Raw genomic sequence first — 8,416 nt, 5'->3', positions numbered from 1 at the left:
TTATTAATAGATTATAAGTATCGATTTGATATGTAATGTCTTACAATATATATTGTTGTGCATAGTAATGCCGAGTTGTTTTGCTGGATTTAGGCTCCATGTTTTAGTGAGTTGGTTGGCAACAGTTTGCTTCAACAAGGCTATCCTGTTTTCATCGGGTTTATGCTACTTTTGTTCACTGCATGGGCATATAAGTTCCATATTACGACAATTTTAATGTATGCAGTGATGCTTATTGGTCATCATTGGCATGCTCAATTGGAGCTACAAATTGGGACTGAAGGAAAAGGGAACTTGAAAATCTCCTGTTGTTTGGATCATCAAATCCAACATAAAAACAGGGACAATAGGTTAATTGACACAAACAAGATGCAAACACCTCCTCCATTTTCAGATGTTTCCAGAATAAAAATAGTGACTCCCAAATTATCAAGTAGAGTTATGCGATTCTTTCATAAACTCTCCTTGAGTTACTTGGGGATCTTATTTTTTTGTCTCTTCTTATCCCTTCATGTTGTCAATAACCCATCATCCATTGGAGTGGAAACAAATTCTTGTAAGCTGGTAATGTAAGCAGACTGAATCACCGTTGAAAGTTGTGCTTTATAACTGATTAAACCAGGTAACTAAAGAGAACCAATGAGTCCGGATGAAGGGTTTCGACCCAAAATGTTGACTATCCATTTCCCTCCACAAATGCTGCCTGACCTGCAGAATTCCTCCAGCAGTTTGTTTAATGCTCCAGATTCCAGTATCTACAGTCTCTTGTGTAACCAAAGGGAATCCAAATTCAACAGCAATTCAGAAAATAAATATGAAATAGATTGCTCTACTGTAGATGTGGAAATATTTTGGCTGGCATAGAACATAAAGATACAACTAAATGTATAATTGTCAGACCCCATTTGATGGCAGGGTTAAAAATGCAAAGATGAACTATCATTTAAACAAAGGCCATTGTTTTTATATGAATTTTTGTTATGTTCTATCATCCATTCTAAGAACTTCATTGGATGATTTTTTTTTACATTTTCTTTGGCTTGTAGCACTTTTCAATGTACACTACATAGACTGGAAATGCTTAAGGTGGTCTGAATTGTGTTGACTTAATTTTGTCCTTTGCAACAAGTATAACTTCCGATCAAAAAAGAGGATTCCTAATAATGACTTAACTTAATCTTTAAAACATGCCTATGTAGATGCTTACTACATTGTGACATTTTTGCATATTTTCTGTGAAAAATATCATATTGTAGCTACTCACCGTCCGAGCAAGCGAACCGGCTCAGCGGTCGGGTCGTGTGTCGTCGGAGCGGCGAGGCCCAAGATGGCATTGGGCCTTCGTCTTCCCTGAGCGACGGGGAGAACCCGCGAGCGGGAAAAGTTTGATGATGTAGCACATACGTCATTTCCGTTTTCGGTGGGCGGGAACCATTCCTCTTAAAAGGCCCGCACAAAGCGGGAAAATAAATCAGTTTTTGTTCTGCAGCCCACCGACTAGTGTCTTGCTTTCACATCGCGCTACAGTATGTACTTTTTGCATTATTGCCAAATTCCAAAATGAAGAATTAGTCTGTTGATAATTTTAAAGCAACTTTAATTATAACAAAAGAATAGGAATGGTGGAAATGATAAAATGTTCTGTCCAATGAACCCTTTGGAAAGTAGAGGTGAACATTTTCATTCAGATTCATAAGCAGTATAGATGGAATGTTTCAGGGTGATATTATCTTGCATTTTTGTAAAAGCAGCTCATAATTGAAATAGTGTAATATGTTAGCTTTATTTACACTGGGGAAGATTGCTTCTTGCTTCCTGTGCTGGCTTAGATCCCATTGAGTTGAGTGGGCAACTCAAGGTGACCGTTATAAGGCAATTGGAAAGATGCATTCTTTTCTTTTTAGGGTTTTGTTGTAATTTAAACAAAGGTCATTTACTTTTTTATATGAACATTTTGTGATGTTATTGTATTATCCATCTAAGAACAAAGTCTTCAGATGAATATTTGTTAATGTCTTTGGTCTGTGGAGCTCTGAATGATTTTATTAGAATCAATCTAACCCAAAGGTATTTATATCATCTATTGCAATTTAACATTTTCAAACATTTAGAATTGTTTTTCGATTTTTTAATCTAATTTTAAAATGTTTTAAATGATTATTTTTAATAGTTTGTAAAAACAATTAAATTACCCTCACAGATTCCACAGCTTGCAGTGATTGGTTATGAGTGTTTGTTGGTGTCAAAACATTCAGCATTGTTTTGGGACCAAGGTGTTTTGAAAACCCTTTGGCAACCCTGGTACCATCTAGACCATACAGCTGGAGTCTAGTTAACCTTGGGCTAGCAAGCAGGCCACTCATGTCTGGACCAGGTAAGTAGGGGTGTATGGAGAACATGGGCAGTAATGCTGCTGATGGGCCCAGGCCAGAAGTTTTGGTCAACTTTATGCAAATTCACCATTAGTGCTTCTATATTGCTTCTTTACCTGGCTTGGCCCCATGTACAAGGAAACCCCTGCTCAAATCCTTGTGTCTGTCCACCTCATTTTTTTAAAGACCTTGATAAATCTTCACTTATAAAAGATGTTGTTTTCAAAGGTCGGTTCATAATTTTTTTTTACCTTCTACTTTCTGTAGAGCCTGGATAGCTCAGTTGGTAGAGCATCAGACTTTTAATCTGAGGGTCCAGGGTTCAAGTCCCTGTTCAGGCGATCACTTTTGGGGCAGGCACAGTCATGTAATGGTTAGTGTAACGCTATTACAGCACCAGAGGCCCAGGTTCAATATCAGCCGCTGTCTGTAAGGAGTTTGTACGTTCTCCCCGTATCTGTGTGGGTTTCCTCTGGGTGCTCCGGTTTCTTCCCACATTCCAAAGACGTGCGGGTTAGGAAGTTGTGGGCATGCTATGTTGGCGCCGGAAGCATGGCGACACCTGTGGGCTGCCTCCAGAAAAAAAGATGCATTTCACTGTGTGTTTTGATGTACATGTGACTAATAAAGCTATCTTCTGATCTTAATATTCCCTGAAAAACTTGAAAAATTTTTGATAATATTTTTCTAAACTCTTCCATTCAAAACTGCCTTAACATTGCAATTTCAGCCTTTCCAGCCTGAGACCCTGATGTAACAGGTTCAAGTGCAATAGTTTATTGTTTTAAGATGGGCTGTCAATACTTGTTTCATGCCAGGTCACTTGACCCAGATTAGACAATGCAACTGAAGTTGGCAGATCTGAGCGGCAAACTGGCCATTGATTTAACCTACACTTATCTTGATTGGAAAGCCTATGCTTATCACCTATTTCGCCAGGATATTGCATAGTTGTTATAGCAGCTTTTTGAAAGTATTGTGACATCCAAATTGTCATGGTCTGTATATCAGGACAAAATGTTTTATTTGGGGCTGGCAGTCCTATTGACAGTGACCTTTATTGTTCCAGTATACTTAGTCTTCTACTGCAATGTGCAGTCAAGGTTCACTTCAGTTATCTTTAGTTAAAAGATCAAGTGTGATTTTCATATAAGATCTCTAAAAATATACTTTGCATTCATTATTTTTTTCACAAATCTAGTGGTAGTCAAATTAATTAAAAAAATCATTTCTCAAAACAATTATGTGATTCTTCATTCTCTGCTTTCACATTTATTGTGTCGTGATCAGTGGGATTTCTGCAACCACTCTCTACAACCACTCTCCACAAACACCACAATCAAAAATTTGGGATGTTGGCAGCACTTGTCTTAACTAATGTTCATCATTTAAATCCATTACTCACTGTGACTGACTCTTACCTACTTCAGTACAATTTCATACCTTTGTGTCCTGAGGTAGGTGGTGAACCACTGCTTGTTTTTAAACATAAATTAATTTTAGTTGTGGTGTAATGATTATAAAAAGGAGTGATTCTGAATTCATTGTTAAAGATTATTTACAGTAACTAGATTCACTTTGTAGATTACACCATGGATAATGTAAAATATAAATATTTTTCAGTACTTTCTCCAATTGGGAAGATAATGAAAAATATTTCAGCAGGAACTTTAGGATATTATGAAACAATTTGCTTGTGAAGTAGTTCTGTTGCATTGTCTATTACAATGATCCATTTACTGTATTCCTCACTGACACCAATGCCAAGACTTTATACTACACAAAGGTTTAATATCAACACGACAAAATTTTCACTTCACATGTTTTGGGAACACTTAATAAATTCAATGCATTAACATTAGAGATTAACTTCTCAGTAACCTCTGCCAAAGCTTTCATATATTATCCTAGCAAAAATATTTTTAAAATGTACTCACCTTGATTTCAAAATAACAATCCATTTATGAGATTATGATCACATGAAATAACTTTTTGTACTTTCTACTTTAAAAAGACTGCAAGACTGAAGGTTTCCTACTCACATTTTATCTTTTAAGTCAATTTTTTAATGTAGTTTAAGTGGGTAACAACATATAATAGCATGGCAAGCCATTATCTTTGGCTCTGAATCAATCATCTTCTTGCTTATCAATTTGGTGTACATTGTTTAAAGGCTGTTCAAGGCACATGCTTTTACAGTTTTACTTTCAACACAATTGCTTGGGGCTTACATCTATGTATAACAGAGGTTGTAATATCATCTATGAAGGGGAAATAGCTTTCTAGTTTCTTTTCTGAATATACTGAGGTAATTGAATTTCCTCCTTAGCTTGGGACCAATTATTAGTTAAGGCTGTGAAGTTTTCCTTGCTTGTGATAATGGAACATGATGAGAAAATCAGTCAAGGTGAAGGTGTTTGTTTGAGACTGTTGTTTTTTCATTCCAGTAAGATGACTTTATTCCATGCAATGCTAACTTGCCTGAGGTTGTGCATCAAGTTCAGGTCTTGGTGCAAATAACAGCATGCAATTCAACTTGTGATTGAACTGACCTGCATTTATTGACTGCTTCTTAGCAGCAGTAATAACAAGTATACAGTAAAATTGTAAACTTTACCAAAATGGTTTCACCAAGCAAAATATCTGATCAAAAGAGTTTAATTATCTGAGAAAAAGAAAAATATATAAATGACATTTGAACAAATACACCAATTTCCAGCTGGACTTTAAGTGAGAGATCTTCAGGGGTCCTGAGAGAAATGATCTAAACCCAAGCATATGAGTGATTATTTTGCAGATAAGTTTTCATAATCTCCTGTTGAAACATCCAAAAGAAATTCCAGCAAAACTATCTTTTTCTGACAAATTTCCATAACTTTCCTTTAGAACTTATTGCCAAAAAAAAGTTTACCAATAATTTCTCCTTTGACAACTTAATTGAACGAGAGAGAGAGAGAGAGAGAGAGAGAGAGAGAGAGAGAGAGAGAGAGAGAGAGAGAGAGAGAGAGAGAGAGAGAGAGAGAGAGAGAGAGAGAGAGAGAGAGAGAGAGCGCCCAGAGGGAGCGCTGTTGTCAATGCATAGACAAATGAGCAAACTGATCACATTCAATGCATAGTCAGCCAATGTATCTACCCCAGTTCCAGGAGTGACTCCTTTTACATTTATAAATTATATTTGTATTCCTTTATAGAATGCACAATGTTTTTTTAAATATTCTAATGCTAGAAAAGAGTCAGTTTGATGCAGGTGGTACCAATCCTAAAATGTAGTCTTTACTGCATAATGAACTTTACCTCAGTGTAGGTTTGAGGGAATATTAAATATTACCATTTCTTTGACAAAATGTTAAACTGAAGTTCCTTTTGTTTTCTTGGGTGGCTGTTGAATATTCCATGGTGCTGCTGAATCTGTCTCCATTCTTCCTTAACCCACAGCATAAAGGTTCTGGCCTGATGTCCTCTGTGATGGCATGCTGTCCACCACTGGTGTTTGCTGATTTTAGGCATTGCCTGAAATTGGCATTGGATTGATCTTAGATTTGCAAATCCCTAGGCATGTTTATGAGTTCTTCTGTTAAAATACTATTTGGAGAGCTCCACTCAACTTCTCAGACTATCAAAAGTTGTTGTCAACCCTCATTTTACACCCTAACTCCGACGTTTTCCTTTACCGCCCCCCTTTCACAAAGTACTCAAGAATCATTGATAAAGAGTTATGACGTGAGCAGCTCTTCCTGATTAAACTGAGGCTCAAGGCCGTATTTTGGATGTGCGTGGGCCACAGGCTTCTGAATTGCTTGAAGGCCAAGATCAGCTCCCACCTCCACTAACTGAAGGCAATTCACTATTAATGGTGATGTTTCCTCATTCACAATAGAAAATTGACCTTCCTGGGCTCCAGCATCATCACAACAATGTTTTGATTGGAGGGTTGTCACTGAAAATTGAGCATTCGCATGGCTTTGCCACCTCCAACATGTTCGAGTTTGAGAAAGAATAGATGTCAAGATATTATAAATTGTCACACTTTTTATGAACTGTCTTGCTAATGTATGTGAGGATGTGAGCTTGTCTCCAAGCATTTAAAATACAAATAGTTTTAAAAGCACAGGCTATACCATCCACAACTAAATCTCTGTAATTATTTATATATTCCATATAAAGCCATTTTTCAAATGTTTAGGAATTACATGGTACTTCCCGAGTCCTTTCTTCCAGCTGCAGTCAGTACATGGGTCGTGCAAGTTTTTCAGCATTAAAATGCAGACTCCATGGTGTTCAAAACAACTTCTCTCTAGAGTCAGGTTGATAAAATTATACTGTGACTTTAGCATTGTCATGAAGCTTTAATTTTGTATTCACTCATTGTCTCTGGATGTCAATGTGCTTCAAGAACTGGATGGTAGTTTGGTGCTTTTTCACCTGCCGTGTCTATCTGAGGCAGACTGACAGGGACAGGGCACTCATTCTTGTCACAAAGCTGTCAGGAGTGGGGTACATACTACTACTATCACCATGAAACATCTTTTTGAAATGATTTTATTCAAGAGCTGGATATATCTCCAATCAAATTGTTCTAGGAACAATGTATATTTGGATATTTTCAAACAACGACAAAATGGTTTGAATTAATCAGTTTCCTTTTAAGAACCATCAGTACTTTATTAATTTACAACAGTTCTCAAATAACAAGCTTTGCATCTGCCACTTTTAGGATCAGTAGATTTATTCTTCTTGGAGTCGGGTTCTTTAGGGCTTAACTAATATATTTGCAGAATGATATATCTTTTCAAAAGTGAAAGCAACTTCAGTTTCTGAAACTCAAAATAACTGGGTTTCCCTATGTAAGATATCTTTATTAGTCACATGTACATCAAATTAGGGAGACTGTTATTTAATAATGATTGTGTGCTCAGCCTATACAGAGATACAATCCTTGCTTACCAACAGAACATAAAATTCCTGAGGTGTTGTGTTCTGTATGTTACACTGGCTCCACTGGAAACACACTGCCTTGTTTTCATAGTAACCAGCATTTAAAATGATCCTTTCTGATGCAACGAAGAGAAGGGGTTGGTTTCATTTTCCACAATGCCATCCTTTCATCTGCTGGAGCAGCTTTTTATGATTGAGGACTCTCTCAGAATAATGCAACCCACTTTAGACCTCCTTTCTTTGGAAAGCTGTCTTCTGTTGCACCTGAATCGCAGCAGGAAAAGGGAGAAATAATTCCCCCCCCGTAGAATGACGATCCGAGTGCACTGAGAATACCATTGATAAAATAGGGTTCAATTATTTCCTTCTTGCATAAGCTGCATCTGCAGTTAATGAAATAAAGAGGGGAGTTTTAATGCCTAGGAATAAGCAGATGAAATGTCAGAATGTTTAAGGTTACAGTATTGAATCAAACTCCCCTTAAACCCACTCACTTTTTATAACAAAGACGGGAAGGGGATATCATCAACCAATCCACTCCCAGGAGGTAGGGTTGCTTATTTCAATCTTTTAATATGATTACACTCCTCAGTTTTCACCTCTATTTTAACTTTAATCCTGGCAGACCATGTCATACAATCATTACTGTTGATCAGGAGAGGCAGGAGTTCTTTCTCCAATTCTCCTCGGTTGGACTACCACCAAAATGTGTGATTCCAATTGTCATCAACAAATCACCCTTGCCCAACAGAGAGCCAAGCTTGACAATCAGCCTGGTTTGCAGGGAATTATTCTGTTTTTTTAAATGATATACTGCAGAGTCAGATCTCCATATTGTTCTTTTCTGACCATTGTCCTTTGCCACTGATTATGAATTCTTCAGTAAATTCAGAACAAAGCCTCAATATTTGACATCAAAACACTTCATAATTAATTTGGGTAGAATCTGGAATTGTGCAAGTTACCAATATGAAACAGAGAGATTGATTGTAATGTCAGTTCAAGACAGTTTGTCTGAGATCTGACTGAAATTTGATCTCTGCTTTAGCTGATGACTCCGCAAAGCATATTAGTAGGGTCTCTTGAATGTGGTCTGGTTCTGATTCAGA

General features: G+C 37.0%; 1 non-coding gene across 1 annotated transcript; it reads left to right on the top strand.

Annotated features, from left to right (window-relative positions):
* Positions 1–2,640: 2,640 nt before the first annotated feature.
* Positions 2,641–2,713, top strand: trnak-uuu (transfer RNA lysine (anticodon UUU)). The gene has a single exon. It is a non-coding gene; the product is annotated as a tRNA-Lys (tRNA).
* The last annotated feature ends 5,703 nt before the right edge of the window (positions 2,714–8,416 follow it).

Source organism: Pristis pectinata, chromosome 16, assembly GCF_009764475.1.
Source record: "Pristis pectinata isolate sPriPec2 chromosome 16, sPriPec2.1.pri, whole genome shotgun sequence".
NCBI classification, from domain to species: domain Eukaryota; kingdom Metazoa; phylum Chordata; class Chondrichthyes; order Rhinopristiformes; family Pristidae; genus Pristis; species Pristis pectinata.
This window is presented reverse-complemented; position numbering and strand designations above follow the sequence as displayed.